Source organism: Orcinus orca, chromosome 11 (genome assembly GCF_937001465.1).
Source record: "Orcinus orca chromosome 11, mOrcOrc1.1, whole genome shotgun sequence".
Lineage (NCBI taxonomy): Eukaryota > Metazoa > Chordata > Mammalia > Artiodactyla > Delphinidae > Orcinus > Orcinus orca.
This window is the reverse complement of record NC_064569.1, coordinates 10,466,760-10,493,447: the sequence shown is the minus strand read 5'-3', so window position 1 is coordinate 10,493,447 and position 26,688 is coordinate 10,466,760. Positions and strand designations below refer to the sequence as shown.

General features: G+C 42.1%; 1 long non-coding RNA gene across 1 annotated transcript; it reads right to left on the bottom strand.

Annotated features, from left to right (window-relative positions):
* Window positions 1-736: 736 nt before the first annotated feature.
* Window positions 737-8,787, bottom strand: LOC125960577 (uncharacterized). The gene is made up of 4 exons (XR_007470383.1): window positions 7,932-8,787; window positions 5,499-5,667; window positions 3,942-4,007; window positions 737-3,482 (listed from the first exon to the last, which is right to left on the bottom strand). It is a non-coding gene; the product is annotated as an uncharacterized LOC125960577 (long non-coding RNA).
* Window positions 8,788-26,688: the final 17,901 nt, after the last annotated feature.

The following is a 26,688-nucleotide window of genomic DNA, read 5'->3' as shown; positions in this document are numbered from 1 at the left end:
AGTCCCCAAACAAAGCGACTTCTGGGCTGCACAAAGGCTACCCCTTCGGGCAAGAGTTTAATCTCTGCGTTGTTATCTCATTTCGTCCAATCTGACAGGCTTTGATGTGCGGACAATCCCCCGGATTGCAAAGCATTAGCAGATGGAGGGGATGGGAGGAAGCGGGAAGAGCTTCCCTCCCAGTTGGAGTGATTGATTTGCATTAACCACATATGGCTACCGCGCGGTAGTCACTGCAGGTGGGAGTCTGGAGCCCTGGCAGCAGGCAGTGTGGTATGAGCCCTTCCTATTTTCCATGGGATTCGGTTTTCTCATACGTAGGCTGGGCACAGGGCTACACACCATCTGAGGCTGTTGTGACAGCTGTGGGGTTCTGTTTTGTTTTGTTTTGCTTTTTTAGTGAAGAATAGTTGATTTACAATGTTGTGTTAGTTTCAGGTGTATATAGTTTCAGGTGTATAGCAAAGTTATTCAGTTACTTATACATGTGCATATATATATATACATATATATATATACTTTTTCAGATTCTTTTCCATTATAGGTTACTACAAGCTATTAAATATAACTTGTAATATAGTAGGTCCTTGTTGTTTATCTATTTTATATACAGTAGTGTGTATCTGTTAATCCCCAACTCCTAATTTATCCCTGCCCCACCCCCTAGGCTTTTAAAAATTTTTTTTATTTAATTTTTATTTTATAATAGAGTATAGTTGATTTACAATGTTGTGTTACTTGCAGGTGTACAGCAAAGTGATTCAGTTACACATAGACATATATCCTTTTTTTTTCCAGATTCTCTTCCCATATAGGTTATTACAGTCTGACATTTTCCCCAAGCACCTCCTTCTAGGGCCTCAGTAGAACAAGAGGCTCAATTAACACTTGCAGATTTTAGTTCAATTCCATAAATATTCAAGGATCCCAAGGTCATGTGCTGAGCTCTTGGGGTAGAGGGTGGGTATTTCTGACAGCTAAAACATTTCTCTTTGGGTTTGAAAGAATTAGACTGTGAACAACTAACAATCCCACATAGAATAATAAAATGCACATCAATACAGATCCATGAAAGGAACTGGAAGAAACATCGTCAGTATTCTAATCCATTGGTCAAGCACACACTGTAGTAATGGTAGCATACTGAATGTCTTTGATGCGCTAGACATGTGTGCTCGACCCGAGGCTTCCAGAAATAAATACTGAAGCTGATGTCCTTAATGATCTCAAAGTCCAGTAGGGGAGACAAATAAATAATTATAATTGTAGTGTGATTAGGTGCTAGGAGAAAACTATGTACAGGGCTCCCGGGAAAGAAGGGGTGAATTAGGAAGAATTCTTACATGAGACTTAATAGACAGGTACAAGTTTCCCATGTGATCCAGTGGGGGAAGGCACTCCAGGTAGACACATCTGCATGTGCAAAGTAAGATGATGACCCCAACATTCTGGTACTTTAGGGAAGGGCAGGCAGTGCGCTGTGGCTCCAGCTAGATTTGAAAAGCAGAGAATGAGGGACTATGAGGGTGAGATGCAAGGATCCAAGATCATGGAGGTCCTATCCTATAATGCTCTACTGAAAAATCATGCTTTCTCCTGTAAGCTATAAGGATCCCTGAAGGGTTTTGAGAAGTGACAATCAAATTTGCTTTTTAGAAAGAGAATGATTTGGACATAGGTGAGGAGATGAACTGGAGATGGAGAGACCAATTTCCCTACGTGACCATTTCCATGGTGATGATGAGGGCTTGAACTAAAGTAGTAGGAGAAGGAAAGGAAGAGGAGTCCAGAGAGATATTAACAAGTTGGCATTCCAAGGACTCGGTGACTCTTAGGATGGATGTGGATGACGGGAAACTTGGGAATGATTTTGACTGAAGGCATTAAGGAAGACCACGGATGAGATGGCAAGACTTACGGAGGAAACAGCTGTGGGAGGCAAAGAAGCATATGCATTTTCAGGAAGCTGTAAAGGTCTGGGAGAGAGGCATGCAGGCCTGTGAGTGGGATGCTCTTCTGTCTCCGATGCACTGGCTGCCCCGGGACCTGTAGCCACATAGAGCAGGCCCCGTAAGAGCCTGTCCTGGGCATAGCCACACCATGGGCACATGCCTCTCCTCCCTGTCTCCATCACATTTTCTAAAGACTCTCATGAGAGCCCACTGTTGGCAGAGCCGCGTTCAGAAGTCAAACTTGATAATTGATGCTGTAATCCTCTGGATTCCCTCATCAGCAGCCGCTAATGGCTGGTGTGCTGACGATTCAGTTAAGGCTCTAATAGACCCGCTTGTCAACTGCATCCCTTCAAAGGGAAGAGCAGAGCTGGGAGAGATGACTGAAGCCAGCAGTGAAGGTCCTCAACAGCACCAGAGCCCGCCCCTCCACTGTCCTGGCCTGGGGTGCCCGGGTCTAGATGATGCTCTCCAGAAGCCCAGCCTGGTGGAAGGACCTTGGATTGCAAAGGGAAAGACGTGGGCCTAGGACAGCTTCCAGCCAGGAGTCTGGAGACTTTGTTGCAATAAGAGGGTCCTTATTGGGAGAGGTCCTTGCCCTCTCCCAAGACAATAACTATGAATTGTCTTTATTCCACTGCACCCACAACCCCAACTCAAGGGCGTATTCAGAGAACCTGGACAGGATTCACAAAGGATGCTATTGCAGCACCTCCTCCAGCATCTGCCCTTGGGTCCTGGTCCGTTTCCATCTCTCTGCCACTTTTTTCCTCCCAAGACCTTTGTTTTCGGAGATTTGAAACTTGCAGAGTCATTTGGTGGAGGTGATGGTGTTGCCAACCCTAGGACCTGACACAATCTAAAAGGCCCAGAGGAAGGCTCTGCGTGGGGCCTGTGCCTGTGGTTTATGGGACCAGCTCTAAAAAGATCTGACTTTTTAGAGCCAAATTCCTCCCCAGCAGAACTTGGATATCCCTGGTAGCATGTGTCTCTAATGGGAGGGAGACTCATGTGTATTTTCCAGTGGTGATTGGAAGAGAAGTAGTCTCAAAGCTTCTTCTTTTTTAAAAAAAATATTTATTTATTTATCTATTTTTTTATTTGGTTGCATCGGGTCTTAGTTGTGGCAGGCCAGCTCCTTAGTTGTGGCACGTGGGTTCCTTAGTTGTGGCAGGCAGGCTCCTTTTTTTTAGTTGCAGCTCACGGGCTCCTTAGTTGTGGCACGTGAACTCCTTAGTTGTGGCATGCAAACTCTTCGTGGCGGCATGCAGGATCTATTTCCCTGACCAGGGATCGAACCCGGGCCCCCTGCACTGGGAGTGAAGAGTCTTAACCACTGCGCCACCAGGGAAGTCCCTCAAAGCTTCTTAACCAGCCCTTTATTTAGTTGGTCAGTGGAAATGCAAGCAGGTGAAATTTTCTCTGGGTCAGCATCAGAATTGGGTCAGCATCAGACTTCAATATCATCACCTCTGATGGCTCTTTTCTTCCCTTCATTTCCTCTATCCTTTATTCTTTTAATCCTCACTTCTGAAAAAATAAAGAACACAAATGTAGATGTTCCTTAAAGCATGAACTATCCTATCTCATACCCACCAGACTTTTCAGTTCCTGCAACCATCCCTCCCCTGACGCCCCTGACACAAGCCTTGGAGCCTCCAGTATCACACCCAGACCTTGGGCTAGTCCTCCAAAGTCATGTTGCAAACCCATTGCCACAGAAAAACTAGAAACCCAGGAGCTTAAGCATACCACCTCCTGCCCTTGGCATCTTCTTTTCCAGCCCCGCCTGTCTTTCTCACCTCAGTTTTCTTCTGCAACTGACGGCAGGTAGTTTCTCTGGAATGCTCTGTCAGAATCGGCCAGCATGGGACCTCCCTGGTGGTCCAGTGGGTAAGACTCCACGCTCCCAATGCAGGGGGACCGGGTTTGATCCCTGGTCAGGGAACTAGATCCCACATGCATGCCACAACTAGGAAGTCCGCTTACCACAACTAAAGGATCAGGCATGCCGCAACGAAGATCCAGCACATGGCAGCTAAGACCTGGAGCAGCCTAAATTAATAAATAAATTAAAAAAAAAAAAAAGAATCGGCCAGCATGATACTTGGAATATGCAATTTCCCATGCTTCTTGGGCCTGGATAAGGCGACCAGCAATCCTACCTGCTAGACTAGAGGGCAGGAAACAAACTGAAGACACTATGCAAGGCTTTTCATAGAGATCCCCTAGAGGCCAGAGCAAAGAACTGGCAAAGAAAACAGCTGACCCTGGTATTGACCTAGAGCAGCAGAAACAACATTGAACTAGGAGCTCTGGCTAGTCCTACAAACTTTGGTTAAATCCTGTCTCCCCTCTGGAATAATCTATAAAGGGAGGAGATCGTGGTGCGCATCATTCTATGACAAGCACCAGAGGATGGGAGGCCCTATCCCCTTCTGATGTTCCCAAGATCCCAGGCTTGCCACCCGCCTTCCTGCATGTAGCCAGAAATACAGGTGCTGAGCTCACCCTGTCAGAGCTGCCCATGCTGGGAACACACTCTGCAGATCTTACTACCTGCCCTGGCCCTACAGACCATGTTAAAGAAAAACCAACATAACTAGGCTGTTTTCTCTCCCCAGGAGAGGAAAGAGAATTTGGCAAAATGTTGTTAGGAGGTCACAGAGGTAAATCGTGTTACAGTTGAGGCCCCGAAGGAAGGTAATGTGAGCTACAGAGTTAGCATGGGAAGCAGATTTCTAAGATGGCCCATGACCTTCACCCCTTGGTGTCACTCCCGAGATGATGCTACTGTGCACGTCAAAAGGGATTAGCGGATGTACTTAAGGCTACTCATCAGGTGACTCTGAGACAGGGAGGTTATCCAAATGGACGGAACTTAATCACATGAGCAGTTTAAAGCAGAAAGCTTCCTCTGGCTGGTGGCAGAAGGGGAAGTGAGAGAGAAGTGACATGTAAGAGGGATTTGATGTGAGGGAGGTTCTTTGTTGCTAAGACGGAGGGAGCCACAGGGAATGACCTGAAGAGAGTGGCCTCCAGAAGCTGAGAGTGACCAACGGCCAACAGCCAGCAGGAGGACAGAGACTTCAGTCGTGCAACCACAAGGAACTGAATTCCAACAACAACATAAATGAGCTTCAAAGTGGATAATTCCCCAAAGCCTCCAGACAACAGTCCAACCCAGACAACACCTTGACTTCAGCCTTGTGAGCAGAGAACTCAGCTGAGCTCACCTGGCCTGTAGAGCACTGAGATAATAAATGGGTACTGTTTAAGCCATGGAGTTAGTGGTAATTTGTGACACAGGAACAAAACTAATACAATACTTAACTCTGACTCTCTGCCATTCTGTCCTTACTGAATAAAGAGGCTGGGCATCTTGGATCGGGGTCAAGGGCTGATATCTCAAAAGAAGAAGCCCACCCAGTGCAATGGAAAGATTTCTAAATATGACCAGCAGGAGCCTGGATTTCTGTCCCTGCCCCGCCATTTACCATCTGTGTTACCCTGATGAAGACACGTAGTACTCCGCTGTTTCCTTACCTGTGAAATGAAGGGCTGGACCCAATCAGTGGTTCTCTGACCCGCTTTGAGGAAGCCTCCAGGGGCTATGCGGGTAACAGGTGAGCAGACCCCCACTTCAAAGATACAAGCTCCGCTTTGACCTGTTCCACTCACAGGGCTTCCGAATGAGATTTCACGAGAAGGGTTTCTGTTGCCAAAATGAAATTTGACAACCACTGAGCTTGGTGATTATTGAGGCCCCTTCCAGTTCTCACATTCTTCCAACATGAATTTCAGGGGGACAGCAGCTGGAGCTGCAGGAAGAGTGGTGTGAATGTGGGCTTGAGTTAGTGGACATCCCAACTGAATCAGACACCAAACCATCTGTTCCTCCCTCTTTTTCTCGGGAGGCCTGAACTTTGAGGAGCTACAGGTTTAAACCAGACAGACTCCAGTCCAAATCATGATTCCACATTCAAATCAAATCCACATGACTTTGGGTAAATAAACAAATCCCTTAAATTCTCAGAGTTGCAAATTCTTAACCTATCAAACAGTGACATCACCTACTTTCCACAGTTGTTGTATATATTAAGCAGTGCAATGGGCTGAATGTTTGTGTCCCTCAAAACTCATAGGTTGAAAGCCTAACCCCCCAGGTGATGGAATTAGGAGGTGGGGGCTTTGGGAGGTGCTTATGTTGTAAGGGCAGAATCCTCATGAATGGAATTAGTGTTCTTATAAAAGAGACCCCACAGAGCTCCCTAGCCCTTTCTGCTATATGAGGACACAGTGAAAAGATAACAGTCTAAGAACCAGACAGTGAATCTGCTGTCACCTTGACCATGGATTCCCAGTCCCTAGAACTGTAAGAAATTTCTGTTATAAGCTACCCAGTCTATAGTATTTTGTGATAGCAGCCCAAGTGGACTAGGACAGTGTGGTCTAAATTGCTACAATGGATGAACCCCAAAATGCAATGGCCCAAGGATAATAGAAGTTTTTTCCTATTCATGTTAGTAGCCTAGAGCGGGCAGTTGGGGAGCGCTGTGCTCCAAGCATTCTTTTGAGGGGTCCAGACAGAGGGTGGCTCTATCACCTTCAACTCATGGCTCCAATGGCTACTGGGGGATTGCCGTCCCAGCGATCAAGGAGGGTGGTGGTAGGCACGAGCTCATGAACAAGGTCTATGGCCAGGTCTGAAAAGAGCTCACATCACTTCCATTCACAGTCTATAGATGAGAGCTTTGTCATATGGCCACACCTGGTTCCAGAAGGAGCTCACATCACTTCCATTCACAGTCTACAGATGAGAGCTTTGTCATATGGCCACACCTGGTTCCAGAAGGAGCCAGAAATTAGTCCTTGGCTGAATAATGACCTCTCAGCTAAAATTCTATCACCCTGGGTTTGCTCAGAAATCAGTGGTAGTTTCCATCATATTATACACAGAAAAGTGCTTAATACCTAGGAGGCTGGCGCTCAACATCTCCTAATAAGCCCAGCTTTTTTAATTAAGCGGGTTTCTATGTGGGGATGTGGAGGTGACCAGCATTATTCCATATCCTTATTTCAGAATTCTTCAAAGGGAACCCTCCTATGCTGTTGGTGGGAATGTATAGTTTCCACTATAGGAAACAGTATGGAGGTTCCTTAAAAAACTGAAAATAGAGCTACCATATGATCCAGAAATCCCACTCCTGGACATATACCCAAAAAAGATGAAAACTCTAATGCAAACAGATACATGCACCCCAGTGTTCATTGCAGCACTATTTACAGTAGCTAAGACATGGAAGCAACCTACAAGCCCATTGACAGATGAATGGATAAAGAAGATGTGGTACATATATATACAGTGGAATATTACATAGCCATTAAAAAGATGAAATAATGACATTTGCAGCAACATGGATGGACCTAGAGATTATCATATTAAGTGAAGTAACTCAGACAAAGACAAATATCATATGATATCACTTATATGTGGAATCTAAGATATGATACAAATGAACTTAGTTACAAAACAGAAACAGACTCACAGACATAGAAAACATGGTTACCAAAGAGGAGGGGGAGGGTGAAGGGATAAATTAGGACTATGGGATAAACAGATACACACTACTATGCATAAAATAAATAAGCAACAAGGAGTTACTGTATAGCACAGGGAACTCTATTCAATATTTTATAATAACCGATAACGGAAAAGAACCTGAAAAGAAAATACTGAATCATTTTGCTGAAACTAACACAATATTGTAAATCAACTCTACTTCAATTAGCAAACTAAAAAGATTTTTTAAATAAAGAAGAAAAAAAGAATTTTTCAAAGCTGCTTTCAATCTGCTTTCCCTAGGTGGCTCTCTTTGGCTGCCCCCCTCCCTCCTAGACTGGATACATTCATCCGTGGAAGCCCTTCTAAGGCCTCAATCTCCCCCAGGTCGCAGACTGTTGCCCTCACTGGCCTACCTGGAATCTGGTCATTTGTCAGGCCTGCCCTTCATCACCAAAGGACTTCAGCAGGAGTGTGCCAAGCAGGCTGTCAGCCACAGGCAAGGTTTCTGAAAAAGATGTGCAGCATCAGAAAATGCAGGTCCCTTGAACAACTCTGTTAATATTTGGAAATTAGTTCCTTTCTCCTTATCGTGCTACTGGGTATTAGAATACAAGAGCGGGGACGAGAGCAATGCAAATTAAAATGATGTTCTCCTCATAAACTACACGGCCATGGGAGGGCAGGCCCTATTACCTATAAGCTTGGGATTTCTGGAGGCCTCGCTTTCATTGGACAAGAGTCACCTTAGGGATAGTTGAAGGAAATTTTCTGGGATTTTTTTTTTCCTTTGTATCAAGCAACTACTGATAAGGTACATTTAAGTTAACATTCTTTGAATCCCAAGCCCCGAAAACAGCTGCTAAGAGCTGAGCTCCACAACTCTGGCTTCAGATTTCACTCCCACAAACATGGAGCTTTGGTTGCGCCCAGTTCGGGGTGACAAAGGGCTGTCCGTTTCCTCAGCAGGGCAATTTAGCTTTAGAACTGGGTGTGAGAACACGTCACTGTGTCCGCACTCAGGCCACCAGATGAACAGCCATCCGTGGCCCCAGTCTCCCCCTACCCTCCTATCAGGAAACTTGCTGTCAGGAAAGACGTATATACTTTAAAGAGTCAATGACTGGTTAGACCTATATGATCGTTCTCAAGGTTCCTGATATTTTAACAAACGATCTTGGAGAGGAAGGGACGAGCAAGCAATGGCAAAATTTTAGGCACTGATGCGGCATTTGGGGAAAGACATGGTCTTCGTTTCTCCCAACACACACAACCCCCACTAAATCACACGGGTGAGGCAATGACCTGCTTCACCTCATCACAGGACCAGGTCCACGGGGTGGAAGAGACAGGGTGGAACAACCCGTCTTACTACAGGATCATCTTACTACAGGAGGGTGGCGTTGAGGGAACTAAGTGACAAAAACAAAGAAACCAGTGAAAACACACAGCGGGGAGTGGAAGGGCGAAGTTTGAAAGAGCTCTCTGCTCCTACTGGGAGGAGAGTGGAAAACCACCCAACTCATTGCCATCCGCCCCTTTGTTTTCCAGATGCAGAAACTGAGATGTTAAAACCCCCCAGTGGTGGCTTAGGCAGTCCGAAGGAAAACGAGGTCAGAACCCACGCCCTTCCCCTGGGCTCTTACTCTCATCTGAGAGGAGCCACCGCCAAACGTCTGAGTTCCACTGACCTTTGTAGCAACTGAAGTAAGAAAACAACGTGAAAAACCATCGCCTTGTTGGTGCCATTTCCATACGGATTGTCCGTATCTCTCCGCACAATCAAAGGGCAGCATTTTCTCCAGGCCTTCACCTCTTGCCTGATGCAAACAAAATGCGCCGGTATCACCCTTTTCTCCTTTTTCCTCTAGTAGTTTGATGTTCCCTTGGATGCTCGCGCCACGTCCAGGCCTCAGGAAAGTACAACCTCCTGCTCATTTGCAGCAATAGAGCTGGGCATCAGGAACCATCCCCCGGGACAGTCTGTGTGCTCTTAGTCAGACACGTTCTGCTTGACCCTGCCAGCTCCTCTCAAGACCCACCAAGACCAGAAGGAAGAATTGCTGGGAGGGGACAGGGCTGGGGACTGCAGAGAAGGCTGCAAATGAGAAACTAAAGGGAAGTGTCAGTGCCAGCAGGTGCCCTGTGACCGGTGTTAGTTACATGGCTCACGTGGCAGCTCTGTCATTTATGTAGATCAAAAAGGATTCCCAGGGCTTCCCTGGTGGCGCAGTGGTTGAGAGTCCGCCTGCCGATGCAGGGAACGCGGGTTCGTGCCCCGGTCCGGGAAGATCCCACATGCCGCGGAGCGGCTAGGCCCGTGAGCCATGGCCGCTGAGCCTGCACGTCTGGAGCCTGTGCTCCGCAACGGGAGAGGCCACAACAGTGAGAGGCCCGCATACCACAAAAAAAAAAAAAAAAAAAAAGGATTCCCAAAGAGCTCCTCCATGATTTAGCATTAGCCAGCTTTAAAACACAAACTTTCTCTACCTTTTCTCCATCGAGCTTTCCTTCTCCCAGCGGGAAATTTGAGGGAGGATTCTCATCCCTATCCTGTAGCCGCAGAGCTCTGCCGGGAAGGGCGGGTGGCTGCCAAAGTCCTCAATGGCACCGTCCACCTCCTGCACCCTGGCACCCTGCTTATGCAAATACTGCACTCACATGGCCTATCCGTTCTGACTGCTCCAAGGTGATGACAAATTAGGGGGCGTGCGAACTCCTCTGGCTCACTTACAATCTGCGTAGACACCGAAGGCTGCCAGCCTTATGGGAGTGGGAGGCAAGGCTGAAAGGTTCCCACTTTGGGCCATCACATTGGATGACATTGGGTATCACAACCTCTGCTCTATGAATGTCCTAAGAGCTTTGGAAAGGCAACAGCCCCGGACCTGGCCGCACTTTTCTTGGCAGCAGTGGGGATGCTGGGAAGAGAGGAGAGAGGGTTTTAAAAAGGATAACTGTTAAAGTTGGGCGATGGGTATGTGGGTTCATCATTCTCTCTACTTTTGTATACGTATTTGAAAATTCCCTTATTAAAAAGTTAAAAAAACAGAAAAAGCCATGGTTGGTGTGGATAGGGAGGGTGGGAGGGAGACGCAAGAGGGAGGAGATATGGGGATATGTGTATATGTATAGCTGATTCACTTTGTTATACAGCAGAAACTAACACACCATTATAAAGCAATTGTACTCCAGTAAAGATGTTAAAAATAAATAAATTTTTAAAAAGCCATGGACGGCCCATTGGAAGTGCAGTTGGATGCCGAGAGGTGCTGAACGCTGATAGTCGTGCCCAATTTGCTTTCTTGCTGAGGAAGGCAATTTAAGCCCAAAGAACAAATAGATACACAGGAGAGTCCTTAAAGTTCTCACTGTAATTACGGAGCCTTGGGAGATGAGGAACTGGAAATTAGATGAGGGCTTAAACACTGACCATTTTCCCAAAAGGATAATTGTTTTAGTTTGTTTCCAACCCCCTTAGAATAAGGAAACAAAAGTCATATTAATACAGTATCCGAAACTCAGAGAATGAGTATATTTTGACTTAATATAGACTCAAAATAAGAGAAAATCTTCTAAGGGTCATCAAACCTAGCCAGAAAAATAACTTTATTTCTGCTCTTAAACACCAACTTTTAAAATAAGATAAATTGATTGGCCAATGATAATAATTAGACTCTGACCTGACCTTAAGAAGAAAGAAATCTTAGAAAGAAAATAGTCCCCCATTCTGACAAGAACCTCTGCTCTGTTTGGTGGGGGGGGGGAGGACAGAGGGGAAGAAGGCAGGGGGAGTGGAGACCCCCTAAGATTGCCACCCACCTGCCAGGGACTTAGGATGCCGGGAAATACAGCTCCGTTTTATTGCTGCTTTGAGGCTCAAATCACTTCTGATCTTCTTTCCCCTACAAAATAAAAAATGGGGACTACATCCTCCTTAGATCACCTGAAGTGTAAATACGATCTCATACTGGAACGAGAGGCAGGAGATGAGGAGTGAAGTGGGTGATTATTTCTCTTTCTTTCTCCATTTTCCAACACCCAAGTCATTAGGCTGCTTTTCCTATTTTGCTCTAGAGTTTAAAACATGCAATGCAATTGAAACATTGGTGGGCTAGGGAGGATTTAGGTAAACTGGTCCTTAATAGCTCAGGCTAATCCTGAAGCCACTTGTAACAACATGAACACACACATCAACTTCTCCCTCCCCTCCTGCCGAGGGACTTGGGGAGCTCCTAGGGCCACCCAGTGAGGGTGGCAGGGAGGAGTGGACGATAAGTTTCAGGTCTTGGGTCAGGGTCTCTGAAGACAATTCTATAGGCATGAAAAATTTGTAAATTCTTAAAATTACAATTTAAAGTTTAATTTTAATTAATTAATTTACAATTTATTTTTAAAATTACATTCGTTAAACATCTGCAGAATCCAAAACCATAACTTGGGTCTAGAAGAAACGAAGCTTTTGCTCCAGATTTAAATATGGTTTAGTTTCAGTTGCAGGTTTCTGTTCAACACCAAGATTCTTGAGGACCTTCGCAGTGGTTCCAACGTCAAGGACATACACCATCCTCCTCCTGCTTCTTTTTCTCTACGGTGCCCTGCCTTAGAATGCACTGTCCTGCAGAATTCACTCTCAGGTCTGGCTTCCGGGACAATAAACCTACTTTCTGAGAGAGCACGGGGATCATCAAAGCATGAACTGTACTCAAGTTTCCAATTACAGAGTAGGCACTCTGTCCAGCATGAGATGAGTCCTTGGTTCCCTCACTCTAGAGCCCTCTTCCAGCTTCTAGACCCATCTACTCAAAATCCAGCTTTGCACTTTTCTGTTTAGTAAGATACCTTTATTCTTTCCTGTCTCAATGACTGCCTCATAGTCTGTGTGACCTAAGCCCCAAGCTGGGGATCTGGAGTCCTGAGTTTTACTCTCAGCTCTCCCACGAATGCACCATGACCTTGAAAAAGTCACATGACCTCGAACAAGTCACATGACTTCTCTGGGAATGAGTTTTCTCACCTGTAAAATAAAGAAGCTGAGCTATCCTCCCCAGCTTTCATTTTGTTAGAAAATCAGTTGCTTCCTCCTCTGGGCTCCCACAGCATGTTGTTCGTCCTCTGTAGACCTTTTATTAGAGTTTATCTCTTTACAAACTATTTCCCCACTGAACTATGAGCCTCTCAAGAAGAAAGGCTGTATCGTAGTTATCTTTGTTTCCTCTATTCCTGGGGAGGAGGGGGGAAAGGGCATGGAGTAGTACCAGCATTTGTTGAGCTCTTAGTTGTGGCATTCGGGATCTAGTTCCCTGACCAGGGATCGAACCTGGGCCCCCTGCATTGGGAGCAATGAGTCTTAACCACTGGACCACCAGGCAAGTCCCTGTTGAGCTTTTATTAAAGGGAACACTATGTGACACATCATACATAAAGTATTTCTTTTAAAACTCACAATATAAACATTGTAATCCCAAACCTGCCGATGAAGCAACCCAGAGGTTAATTTACACAGGTCACAGAGCTGGACCAAAAATGAAATCCAGGTTTCCCTTTTTTGTCTACTCTCCCAGGACTTAGCATGGAGCAAGCAGTAGGGCTCTGCTAAGACTCTCCCAATATCTAGAAGATGCTCGGTAAATACTTATTAAATGGATGCTAAGTAAATTATTTTGTATGGCTTTTGGTCAGGCTGGGATGTTCTTTGGTTCTTCACCGTCACTGAGGAGGGAGGAGACAGAGTTGAAGTGTGGGATAGGAGATGAGAGCACAGGGTGAAATTTTATTACAAGGACGTAAGGATTCTTTAATTAAGAAGGGGGGCAGGGCAGAGCTTTTACTGGGTGTGAAGAAATAATGATGAAATATTCTCAAGGTAACTCAAGGTCTGGGTACTTCACCCTGAAGAATAAGCCAAAGCCCTAATTTGCATCATCACTCAACCTACAAATTCAGAGGGGACATGATTGTTTATACAGCCCTGAAAGGTCACATTACTCTTTCTTGCTCTGGTGCCCCTCCCAATTACATACAGGTGAGCAGACAGAGAAATCTATATCAAAGCCTCAAAGTATAAGGGACTTCCAGCTCCAGGAGCCTGCCCGGTGCTTGCCCCGAGACCACGGCAAACACTGTGGGCTCCCATCATGTTGCCCAGAAGGCAGAGATATTGGAATTGAAATGGATTACTGTCTTCAGGGCACTCCAGACTAGTACCATCACCTCAGAAAGGCTCTTTGGTTCTAGTTAATTTATTTTAAGCACAAATAAATTCTAGGAGCCAGCTGAGTTAATGTTTGCCTCCAGGGGGAAAAGAAAAAGAAAAGAGATCAGCTGTTATTAAGGGCACCTTAGGATCGTGCCTGGAGCTCTTAACCCATTCAGGATACACATCAATCTCTCACAGGAGCGTCTGATACTGTTTTAGCAAGGAGGCTGCAAAGCAGTGAGGAAAAGGAGGTTCACTTCTGTCTAGTGGCGAGTTAATGCCTGTCTGCAGGCAAAGTACCAAGCAAATAGCACATTGCATTTAGTTCTTTTTAAATAGAGTACTGCTTTAATAGCTGGTTGGGGGACAGGGCTGTTTGATATCCATTTATGAAACAAACAGCAGGTCCTAACGTTACAGAGGTGGTCTGTGCTATAAGGGGTCCTGTAAATCTGAATGCCATCCAGTGGCCCTAAATTTGTTTTTTTCTGCTCAACCATGTAGTGGATTTTGTGCAACCATTCACTCAACAAACGCTTACTGAGCACCTGCCATGAGAGGTAGAACATCCAAGTCGTTAAGAACGTGGATTCTGGAACCATACTGCCTGGGTCTGAATCTGGGCTTAGCTGCTTGTTCAATCTGTGACTCTGGGCAAACTGCTTATATTCCCTGTGCCTCGGTTACTTTATCTGTAAAGTGGGGATAATAATAGTACCAATTTTGGAGGGTTGCCGTGAGGATATATTAGCTAATGTATAAAGCACTTGGAGCACCTCTATGACGTGGTGAGTGCTGTGTAAGTGTTGGTTATTATTGCATGCCAAGTGCGGTAGTCAGACCTATTGAAGCGAACGGGACTCTATGGTCCTCGCCCCCCCTCCACACACACATGTCCTCTGTCTGCCTTTTGTCTGTGGACGAAGAATACATTTAATCAGAGAAGTGAGCAAACGCAGAAACAAAGGAAAACTGTCCAACAAGACTAAATAATAATAGTTTAGTCATTAAGCGTACTCAAGGACTTTCAGTTCCTTCTCAAGGACTATAGATAATGTTCTGAGCCATATCCTGGGAGCTGTCTTGTCGATACTGAAACCCTCACCAGGTGGAAGAAGTTAACTACATGATGACCAGACTGTAGCCATGACATAAGCTGTCACAACTCCGAGAATTTGCCTCAAAGAAATGGAAACAAACCAACCCTGGAACTGAAGACTAACTGTACCTAAAATAATCAAGAGGGTGCTGGGCAGACCACCGATGACCAATTTCAAGATGACTGTGAGAGATGACTGTTTCTGCACGTAGCCCCCTCCCTCCGTCTACAAAAAATCTTGCCCACTGGTTGTCAGTGGTAGGAAGCTGGCCTTTGAACAGGAGTCCGCCCTACCTCCCACCACCCCCCCGCCCCCGCCCAGTTGCTGGCATCCAAAATAAAGCAAACTTTCCTTTCCACCAAACTTGCCTCTTCATTGGCTTTCGAGCAGCGAGCAGCCGGACTCCCACTTTTGGTTAGACTATCACCCAGGCTATTAAGATCCATCGGATGAAGACACCTTTCTTGTATGGGTGGAAAGGACAAGGGACACCTACATCAGCGATTTAGGGAAACTCTACAGGTTAAGACAGTATTTTTCCAAAAGTTTTGTACATGTGCCCAAGTTGGTAAATCAGAAGGTTGTATGCAGTATAGGGAATTTTTTCTTAAAATTTTAATAGATGTGTAAACTCATATATATGTGATGATATGACAAATATATGTCACACATTAAATTTTTTAATGGATATTACTATTTAATAAATTTAGTTTTAAAAAATTACGTTGATTTAAACAGAGAACTTCTAGTTTTTCATAGGATAATGGCAGCTGTTTTAAATTTCTCACATACCCCCCCCCCCCAAAAAAACAAATGGACGACGAGTGGAACAAATATAGTCAAACCTCTGGCCCTAGTGCATCACTAGGAGACAGAGTAGAGTTCACTTTCCCTCCCACCTAAGAATCACCACCACCACCTCTGACACTGAGCATGGGGAGGTGACTTGCTTCAGCCAGTCACATGTTGGGGACATGATGCAGGCAGAAACCTGATATGTGCTTGTGTGGTTGGGTCTGGTCTCTTGCCATGAAAAGCATATGCCTTATTTAGCAGCTGGTCCAAAAAGGTTGAGGGACACTTGAAGACGATGTGGATGCAACCTGCAGGTTATAACCAAACCCAGCCTAACCCAGAGTATATCAGCTGAGTCCCAGTTAACATGCAAAAACAAGTGAAAGTGAATATTTTTTTATTTATTTATTTTAAAATTTTATTTTATTTATTTTTTTATACAGCAGGTTCTTATTAGTCATCAATTTTATACACATCAGTGTATACATGTCAATCCCAAACGCCCAATTCATCACACCACCACCCCCAAACCCCCACCGCTTTCCCCCTTAGGTGTCCATAAGTTTGTTCTCTACATCTGTGTCTCAATTTCTGCCCTGCAAACCAGTTCATCTGTACCATTTTTCTGGTTCCACATATACGTGTTAATATACGATATTTGTTTTTCTCTTTCTGACTTACTTCACTCTGTATGACAGTCTCTAGATCCATCCACGTCTCAACAAATGACCCAATTTCGTTCCTTTTTATGGCTGAGTAATATTCCACTGTATATATGTGCCACATCTTCTTTATCCATTTGTCTGTCGATGGACATTTAGGCTGTTTCCTGATCTGGTTATTGTAAATAGTGCTGCAGTGAACATTGGGGTGCATGTGTCTTTTTGAATTATGGTTTTCTCTGGGTATATGCCCAGTAGTGGGATTGCTGGATCATATGGTAATTCTATTTTTAGTTTTTTAAGGAATCTCCATACTGTTCTCCATAATGGCTGTATCAGTTTACATTCCCACCAACAGTGCAAGAGGGTTCCCTTTTCTCCACACCCTCTCCAGCATTTATTGTTTGTAGATTTTCTGATGATGCCCATTCTAACCGGTGTGAGGTGATACCTCATTGTAGTTTTGATTTGCATTTCTCTAATAATCAGTGATGTTGAGCAGCTTTTCATGTGCTTCTTGGCCATCTGTATGTCTTCTTTGGAGAAATGTCTGTTTAGGTCTTCTGCCCATTTTTGGATTGGGTTGTTTGTTTTTTTATATTGAGCTGCATGAGCCATTTATATATTTTGGATATTAATCCTTTGTCTGTTGATTCATTTGCAAATATTTTCTCCCATTCTGAGGGTTGTCTTTTCGTCTTGTTTATGGTTTCCTTTGCTGTGTAATAGCTTTAAAGTTTCATTAGGTCCCATTTGTTTATTTTTGGTTTTATTTCCATTACTCTAGGAGGTGGATCAAAAAGATCTTGCTGTGATTTACATCAAAGAGTGTTCTTCCTATGTTTTCCTCTAAGAGTTTTATAGTGTTTGGTCTTACATTTAGGTCTCTAATCCATTCTGAGTTTATTTTTGGGTATGGTGTTAGGGAGTGTTCTAATTTCATTCTTTTACATGTAGCTGTCCAGTTTTCCCAGCACCACTTATTGAAGAGACTATCTTATTTCCATTGTATATCCTTGGCTCCTTTGTCATAGATTAGTTGACCAAAGGTGCGTGGGTTTATCTCTGGGCTTTCTATCTTGTTCCATTGATCTATATTTCTGTTTTTGTGCCAGAACCATATTGTCTTGACTACAGTAGCTTTTTTTTTTTTTTTTTTTTTTTTGCGGTACGTGGGCCTCTCACTGCTGCGGCCTCTCCCATTGTGGAGCACAGGCTCTGGACGCGCAGGCTCAGTGGTCATGGCTCACGGGCCCAGCCACTCTGTGGCATGTGGGATCCTCCTGGGCCGGGGCACGAACCTGTGTCCCCTGCACCGGCGGGCAGACTCTCAACCACTGTGCCACCAGGGAAGCCCTTGATTACTATAGCTTTGTAGTATAGTCTGAAGTCAGGGAGTCTGATTCCTCCAGCTCCGTTTTTTTCCCTCAAGACTGCTTTGGCTATTCGGGGTCTTTTGTGTCTCCATACAAATTTTAAGATTTTTTGTTCTCATTCTGTAAAAGATGCCATTGGTAACTTGATAGGGACTGCATTGAATCTGCGGATTGCTTTGGGTAGTATAGTCATTTTCACAATATTGATTCTTCCAATCCAAGAACATGGTATATCTCTCCATCTGTTGGTATCATCTCTAATTTCTTTCATCAGTGACTTATAGTTTTCTGCATACAGGTCTTTTGTCTCCCTAGGTAGGTTTATTCCTAGGTATTTTATTCTTATTGTTGCAGTGGTAAATGGGAGTGCTTCCTTAATTTCTCTTTCAGATTTTTCATCATTAGTGTGTAGGAATGCAAGAGATTTCTGTGCATTAATTGTGTATCCTGCAACTTTACCAAATTCATTGATTAGCTCGAGTAGTTTTCTGGTGGCATCTTTAGGATTCTCTATGTATAGTATCATGTCATCTGCAAACAGTGACAGTTTTACTTCTTCTTTTCCAATTTGTATTCTTTTTGTTTCTTTTTCTTCTCTGATTGCCATGGCTAGGACTTCCAAAACTATGTTGAATAATAGTGGTGAGAGTGGACATCCTTGTCTTTTTCCTGATCTTAGAGGAAATGCTTTCAGTTTTTCACCATTGAGAATGATGTCTTCTGTGGGTTTGTCACATATGACCTTTATTATGTGGAGGTAGGTTCCCTCTATGCCCGCTTTCTGGAGAGTTTTTATCATAAATGGGTGTTGAATTTTGTCAAAAGCTTTTTCTGCATCTACTGAGATGATCATATGGTTTTTATTCTTCAATTTGTTAATATGGTATATCACATTGATTGATTTGCATATATTGAAGAATCCTTTCATCCCTGGGATAAATCCCACTTGATCATGGTGTATGATCCTTTTAATGTGTTGTTGGATTCTGTTTGCTAGTATTTTGTTGAGGATTTTTGCATTTATATTCATCAGTGATATTGGTCTGTAATTTTCTTTTTTTGTAGTATCTTTGTCTGGTTTTGGTATCAGGGTGATGGTGGCCTCATAGAATGAGTTTGGGAATGTTCCTTCCTCTGCAATTTTTTGGAGGCATTTGAGAAGGATGGGTGTTAGCTCTTCTCTAAATGTTTGATAGAATTCACCTGTGAAGCCATCTGGTCCTGGAATTTTGTTTGTTGGAAGATTTTAAATCACAGTTTCAATTTCATTACTTGTGATTGGTCTGTTCATATTTTCTATTTCTTCCTGGTTCGGTCTTGGGAGGTTACACCTTTGTAAGAATTGGTCCATTTCTTCCAGGTTGTCCATTTTATTGGCATAGTGTTGCTTGTAGTAGTCTCTTAGGGAATATTGTTTTATACTCCTGAGTTTAAGGGTTATTTGTTTGGCAGCAATAGTTGACAGACATAGAAATTAGTACCAAACAGTACGGTACTGGCACAAAAACAGAAATATAGATCAATGGAACGGGATAGAAAGCCCAGAAATAAACCCACGCACCTATGGTCAATTAATCTATGACAAAGGAGGCAAGACTATACAATGGAGAAAAGACAGTCTCTTCAATAAATGGTGCTGGGAAAACTAGACAGCTACATGTAAAAAAATGAAACTAGAATGTTCTTTAACACCATACACAAAAATAAACTCAAAATGGATTAAAGACCTAAATGTAAGATTGGATACTATAAAAATCTTAGAGGAAGACATAGGCAGAGCACTGTTTGACATAAATTACAGCAATACCTTTTTCGACCCATCTCCCAGAGTAATAGAAAGAAAAACAAAAATAAACAAATGGGACCTAATTAAACTCAAAAGCTTTTCCACAGCAAAGGAAACCACAGACAAAAGGAAAAGACAACCCACAGAATGGGAGAAAGTATTTGCAAACTATGCGACGAACAAAGGATTAGTCTCTAAAATTTACAAACAGTACATGTAGCTCAATATCCAAAAAACAAACAGCCCAATCAAAAAATGGGCAGAAGATCTAAATAGACATTTTTCTAAAGAAGACATACAGATGGCCAAGAGGCACATGAAAAGATGCTCAACATCACTAATTATTAGAAAAATGCAAGTAAAAACTACAATGAGATATCACCTCACACCAGTCAGAATGGCCACCATCAAAAAATCTACAAACAGTAAAGGCTGCAGAGGGTGTGGAGAAAAGGGAACCTTCTTACACTGTTGGTGGGAATGTAAAGGGATACAGCCACTATGGAGAACAGTATGGAGGTTCCTTAAAAAACTAAAAATAGAACTACCATATGACCCAGCAATTCCACTCCTGGGCATATATCTGGAGAAAAACATGGTTAGAAAGGATACATGCACCCCAGTGTTCATTGCAGCACTGTTTACAATAGCGAAGACATGGAAGCAACCTAAATGTCCATCAACAGATGAATGGATAAAGAAGATGTGGTATATATATACATATATACAATGGAATATTACTCAGCCATAAAAACAATGAAATACTGCCAATTGCAGCAACATACATGGACCTAGAGATGATCATACTAAGTGAAGTAAGTCAGACAGAGACAAATATCATATGATATCACTCACATGCAGAGTCTAATTTTTAAAAATAAAGATTTTTTTAATTTTTCAAAATTTTTATATTGGAATATAGTTGCTTTACAATGTTGTGTTAGTTTCTGCTGTACAACAAGTGAATCCGCTGTATGTATACTTATATCCCAGCAGGATTTCAGAATTTCTATGGATCCCTCTTGGACCTCCCTTCCACACCCCCATCCCACCCCTCTAGGTCATCACAGAGCACCGAGCTGAGCTCCCCATGCTGTACAGCAGGTTCCCACTAGCTATCTATTTGACACATGGTAGTGTATATATGTCAATCCTAATCTCCCAGTTCGTCCCACCCTCCCTTTCCCCCACCCCTGTGTCCACATGTCCGTTCTCTATGTCTGCATCTCTATTCCTCCCTGCAAATAGGTTCATCTGTGCCATTTTTCTAGATTCCACATATATGTGTTAATATACGATACAAACGAACTTATTTATGAAACAGAAACAGACTCACAAAATGTACTTCGAGAACTTGTGGTTACGGGGAGGGGGGGAAGGGGGGGAAGGGACAGATTGGGAGTTTGGGATTGACATGTACACACTGCTGGTTTTAAAATAGATAACCAACAAGGACCTACTGTAAATATATATATATATATATATATATACATTTATATATATTTTTTTAAAAAGAAATTAGTACCAGAAGTGAGATGCTGCTGTAACAAACTTGAAACATTTGGTATTCATTTTGGGACTAGGAAGTAGGCGATGAAATGATGAAAAATAATGTCTATGTTGTGCAGTGGCAAATTATTTGGTAAATATTACCTGCAGTATCTTAGAAGGCGGAAAATGTACCTAATAAATATTTAGTGTCCAATGAAGTTTTGAGGTAGAACATTCAAACTGTGAGCTGGTTGCGACTAGTTGCATTTGATATACATGAAGTGATTAGATCAGAAAAATACCACCCAGTTTGCAAGCAATATTTAGAAGAAAATTACAGGGTTGTAAAATAAAAGTGCTTATTACTAAATCAAATTGTTACCATTATGACACAGCTTCAGAGAAAATGCCAAATCCAGGTTCTTCCAGTCACACATGACCTCAGAATAGCATCAGATCAAGGGTGTGGCTATAAGACGTGCTTATATCTCTGAAGAGATGAAGGTAAAGTCTATTAGACCCTTTCAACTAAACTAAAGGGCAAGTAGAAAGCTGGAGAGCATGACCCCATGGAAGAGTGGAGTGTCTGAATTTGTTGCAATTTAAGTCTAGAAAGAGAAAGGCATGTATCAAAAAATACGTGTGTGTGTGTGTGTGTGTGTGTGTGTGTGTGGTTTTTGGCATTTGTGTTGATAGGAATCAAATGATAAAACAAGAAAGAACTCCCAAAAGGTAGAGCCAAGAATAGCGAGGAACAAGGGACTTAGGACTGTTCCTACGGGGGATCGCCAGGACCTAATGGAGGAAAATTGCTACTCCCAATATAGAAGAACCTGACAACACTTTCCCAGCAGGATTTCAGAATTTCTGTGGATCAGTGACTATGTGCTATATGATTGCTATTGTTTCCTTTTTAAAATTAGAAAGTTTAGAGTGCAGTTAATTGATGAGGGTGCAGTTTACCTGCTTCCGGTCCACAATTGTATACTCTCTATACATGGAGTGGTGGTAGATAACAATTTGTCTTTTTAGTTCACAAATCTCTGGATCAAGAGAAGAAGCCAAATACAGATTTGGTGTAGATTATGAGATCCTGGACTTCAAGCCGTATGCCATGATTTGATAAGAATTCGGGGGCTTTTGGGATGGGAGTGAGTTTATTTTGAATATGGGAGGGACACAGATATTTATTTATGAACAAGAGGGAAGCCTACAGTACATAAGATTATTGTTTGGAAAATATTCACTTCCTGTCTCTTCCAACTTCCACAGAGAAAACAAATTTTTCTGCCCCATTGATTTTGGGTTCATTCATATGCCTTTCTTTGGTCAATGGGATGTGTTGTAAGCAGAGATTTGAAATGTGTTCTCATAGAGGGGCTTGGTTTCTTGCACTCCTGTCTTTTGTCCTGAAATAACATGTCTTCCAGGGCCACTAGGAGAATGAAAGGCACATTCAATAGATGTGGACCCAACCCACAGTTTGTAATTAAGACCAGTCAAGCTCAGTCTAGATCAGCCAAATTCCAGCAAACCCAAAGATGATTAAGCAAGAAATAAATGCTTGTTGTTACAGGCTACATAGGTGATTTCTTACATGATAATAGCTTACTGATACAAAAAGAAAGCTACAAGCTTCATTTTACAAGTAAGTGGGAAAATAAACATCTAAACCAGAAGAACCACACCTGTAGCTCATGCTAGAGCAGAGATTCCAGGGACGACTATGAAGAAAAGGAGAGTGCAATGTCCTAGAGATGGCAGAAGAAATATAAATATACCTTCAGCAAGTGACGATTTCATCCTGAGCTGAGAAATACTGAGAAAATGTCTGGGTTAGTAAATAAGACTACTGGTAACTGGGAATTGAAAATAAGGGGGTTGAAAGGGTACTGTTTCAAAGCTGGCAGTATTGGAAAGGCACAGCTTCTGGGAGAGAAGACAAGTTGAAAAGGAACTTCTCTGTACCAGGTATCAGTTTACTGTCTCCCTGTTCCAAACCCACCCTTCCTTGACTTACTCTGTGATAATGAAGCTAGACCCTGTAAACATGTCTAGGACATGTTTGCAAAGGACAAACACGTCCTTTGCCAGCTGACACAATGTGAAGCTTTATCAACAGGAGATGCTGGAGTAACACCAAGGTGATAGCCACATGAAGAGGCGCTTCTTCCAGAGTCTAGTCTACCATTCTTTATTCAGCATTGCAGCCTAGTGGCCATAATGGACCCATTCTAGCTGTGCCCTCAGGCCACTCTGTCCCTATCTGGTAAACACTTCTGACCCACTCTAGTGGGCTACTTCCTTGGCGCCTCCAATTACATCTTCAAGCCATCCTCTCCCCACTTAGCAGCTGGTTCTGGTTGGTACCAGTGAGCCACTTCCACAGCAGCTGCAGCTACACCCTTAGGCAACTGCATTGCCACTTAATTCATGCCTTCCAGCAAGTCTTGTCTTTACAGGCAGGCTGTACATTCCTCTTTAAATAAGTCTGAATCTCATGCTTAAGGGATAGAAGGATGTTCTTCTAAATCCTTAGTTGCATTATTTTCTATTTTTCCTCAGCCTAAAAGCAGTAGCTGATTTCTTTAACTTGTTCCTTCTGGAATCCTGAGAGTCCTCTTTTATCCCTTAGTAGTCAACTACCTACTACTAGATAACAATTCTTTATATTAAGGTTTCATTTTCCAATTACTGGTGTATTTTTATCTTCTGACAGGACCCTGACTGATCTAGTGTCCCTTGGAGTGGCCTAGTGATGAAGGGAAAGTAGGAAGCAAGCAGTCGAAATAAGAGTTCTACAGAAATCATAGAAGACTCCATCAGAAAATCAAGAGCCTCCCTCTCCCCAAATAGACACCAGTTTTTAAAGAAAGTGTCCTTCACTGTACAAAAGAAAAGTGAGGAGACTTCGCAAGTCAACCAACTCCTCTCACTCCTCCATATAAACCTGCTATTGCTGGACTAGAAAAATTACAAGACATTTTAAAATAAATGGAAAATATCAGGAAACATCATGCAAAGCTGTTACAAAAAGAAAATAGAAATTGAGAATCAAAACTTCTCAAATGATAAAGAATATTCTCCCCCAAATCAACCATGAAGCAGAGGAAAACTGTAACACAGTGCCTCAACGTGAATTAAATATCATTTAAATAGCATTTGTAGAAGAAAGACCTCTTTCAACCAGAAATTCAAAAACTCATTACAGACTTAGGAAAAACAAAGACATAAAATGAGAGTTGGCTGAACTTGAACTCAATGAAAAAAATTGAAGAAAAAGACAAATTCTTCTCAGAAATGAAGACTAAACTTTTATGAGCTCAGGTGAAAATAGATCTGATTGAAAGTATATTAAGTGAAATTGAGAAGAGAAATGAAAACAGCTGAGAGAAGGATAAGACAATAAAGAAGTAGATGAAATAATTCCATAGAGGAAAAGCAAGCAGAACAAAATAAAAATGTCTAAACTATAATGCAAGAAAACTTTCAAAAAATAAAAAAAAGAACTGAATCTACATATTGAAAGAGTCCATAGTATACCTCAAAACACTGGAACCCAAATAATTAACACTAGGACATAGCATAGTAAAATTATTAAGACGCTGAAGTTAATTAAAACTTTTTTTTCTGGGACTCCCGACATAAAGACTAAATCATTTACAATTCATGGGTACCAATTTAGCCTCCACCTTCTCAAAAAAATACACAAAGCAACTCAATAATGAAGCAACATTGCCAATAACTCAAGAAACATAAAACTGGTGCATTTTTTCATGTAGATTTCACCTCAATGCACCCATTTTCTTTTTTTAATGGAACTAAAAAAATGTTAGCAGAAGATTCTGGGGAAATCAGAAGACAGCAACCGCATAGTTTTTCTGTTTTTTTTTTTTTTTTTTTAGTCTCCCTGAATCCTCATACTAAAACAAAGAACACAACTAGAGAGCAAAACCAAAAGTTCACAGGCAACATGAGGAGAATGTCAAAATAGCTAACAAGTATTGATTGGAAAGCTTGGCAGACCAATTTGACAAAAGAAGCTGAGACAGAGTTATTTTTCCCTCTCAGTTGTGGCTGAGTACAAGTGAACTGCAGTAAGGTTTGAAGACAATGGAGAAGTCTAGCATCTATAAACTCTCAAAATTGACCAGTTAAGGACCCCTTCCAAGAGAAAGACTCAGACTGAGGAGAAACTGTTGGGATGAGATTACAATTGAGCAGGATAAGGAAAATAGAGATGAAGAAAAAATGTAGAATAAATTGGGGAAGAGTAGCACAGCCAGCAGACTTCAGAAAGCCAAGTGCTATTTTTTCAGTAGGACACAAAACCACAGAAGAGAGAGCTCTTTGAAGTTAGAAAGTCTATTTTGACCTGAACACAGCTTTTTTCTAAAATTTCAGGGAAACATTTCATATAAATAAAAGCATGCAAAAAGTATTGAGGTCAAATCCCACACAAAATAACCATAAGAAAAAAATAAGAATAAAGAGCAGAATAATAAGCCTTCCAGGAAAGAAAAATGCCCACAAAGAGATCAAAACTGTAACCTTCTGTTTCAAAACTAACTGAAAGACATTTAAAAGTGGTAAGAGAGATGAATGAATAACATAAATCAGAACTACAAAAATCTCAGAAATGAGGTAACAGAACTCAGGAAATAAAAACAAAAGAACAATTCATCTCAGAAGTGAGAACTAAACAAAAAAGAACACATGGGGGAATAAGTACAATAGACAGCTCCTTAAGAGGAATTAGAGGTGAAAACAAGGAAGTTTTTAAATCAAATAGGAAGAAAGAAAGAAAAAATGAGATAAAGAGAAAAACATTAAAAATAGGCAAAGAAAATCTAGTATACAGTTAATAGAAATCCCTGAAGAAGAGAATCAAAGCAAAAGAACATCATAAATTAAATATATATATATATATATAATCCAAGGAAATTTTCTTGTAATGAAAAAAATATTGAAAAAGCACAACACATATCTGAGCATATCAACTCAGAATGACCATGAGCAAGACAGAGTTGTATAATTAACTGACTTTTAAAAAAGAAAGAAAATGAGCAATAACTAGATGAAAAGAGCAGGTGACTTATAAAGGAAAGAAAATTAGATCATTATCAGATGTCTGCCAGCAATGCTTTATGCCAAAGAACCCAAGTCACTTAAACTGAATGAATACCAAGTTAACCTCCAACTTCTCAAACAATATACAAGTGACATAAGAATGAGGCAATCTTTTCAATAAATTCAAGAAACTTAAAACTGGTGAATTTTACTGCATGTAAATTATACCTCAGTAAATCTAATTTTTTTAAAAACGCGAACTCAAAAAAAAAATGATAGTAGAAGACAATGGAGAAACATTGGTAATATAATCAAGGAAAGAAAGAATGACCTAAGGATTTTATATCAAGCAAAACTAACCTTCAAGGATGAAGAACACAAACTGTTAATAACATACAAGAACCCAGAGAACACTGTTCTCGTGAGCATTTCTTGAGAAATCTAGTAGAGAACAAGCCTCAGACAACTAAAATGACTACGGCACCTTTTACACAAGCATTAAGGATATAATTACTTGAACAGCTATGACTGAGGGCTGAGAAAGAAAAAGTATAGTATGAAATGGTTATAACTCTGACAATGAAGATATAGTAGAACTATAAAAAATGCGGGAGGGCTTCCCTGGTGGTGCAGTGGTTGAGAGTCCGCCTGCCAAAGCAGGGGACACGGGTTCATGCCCTGGTCAGGGAGGATC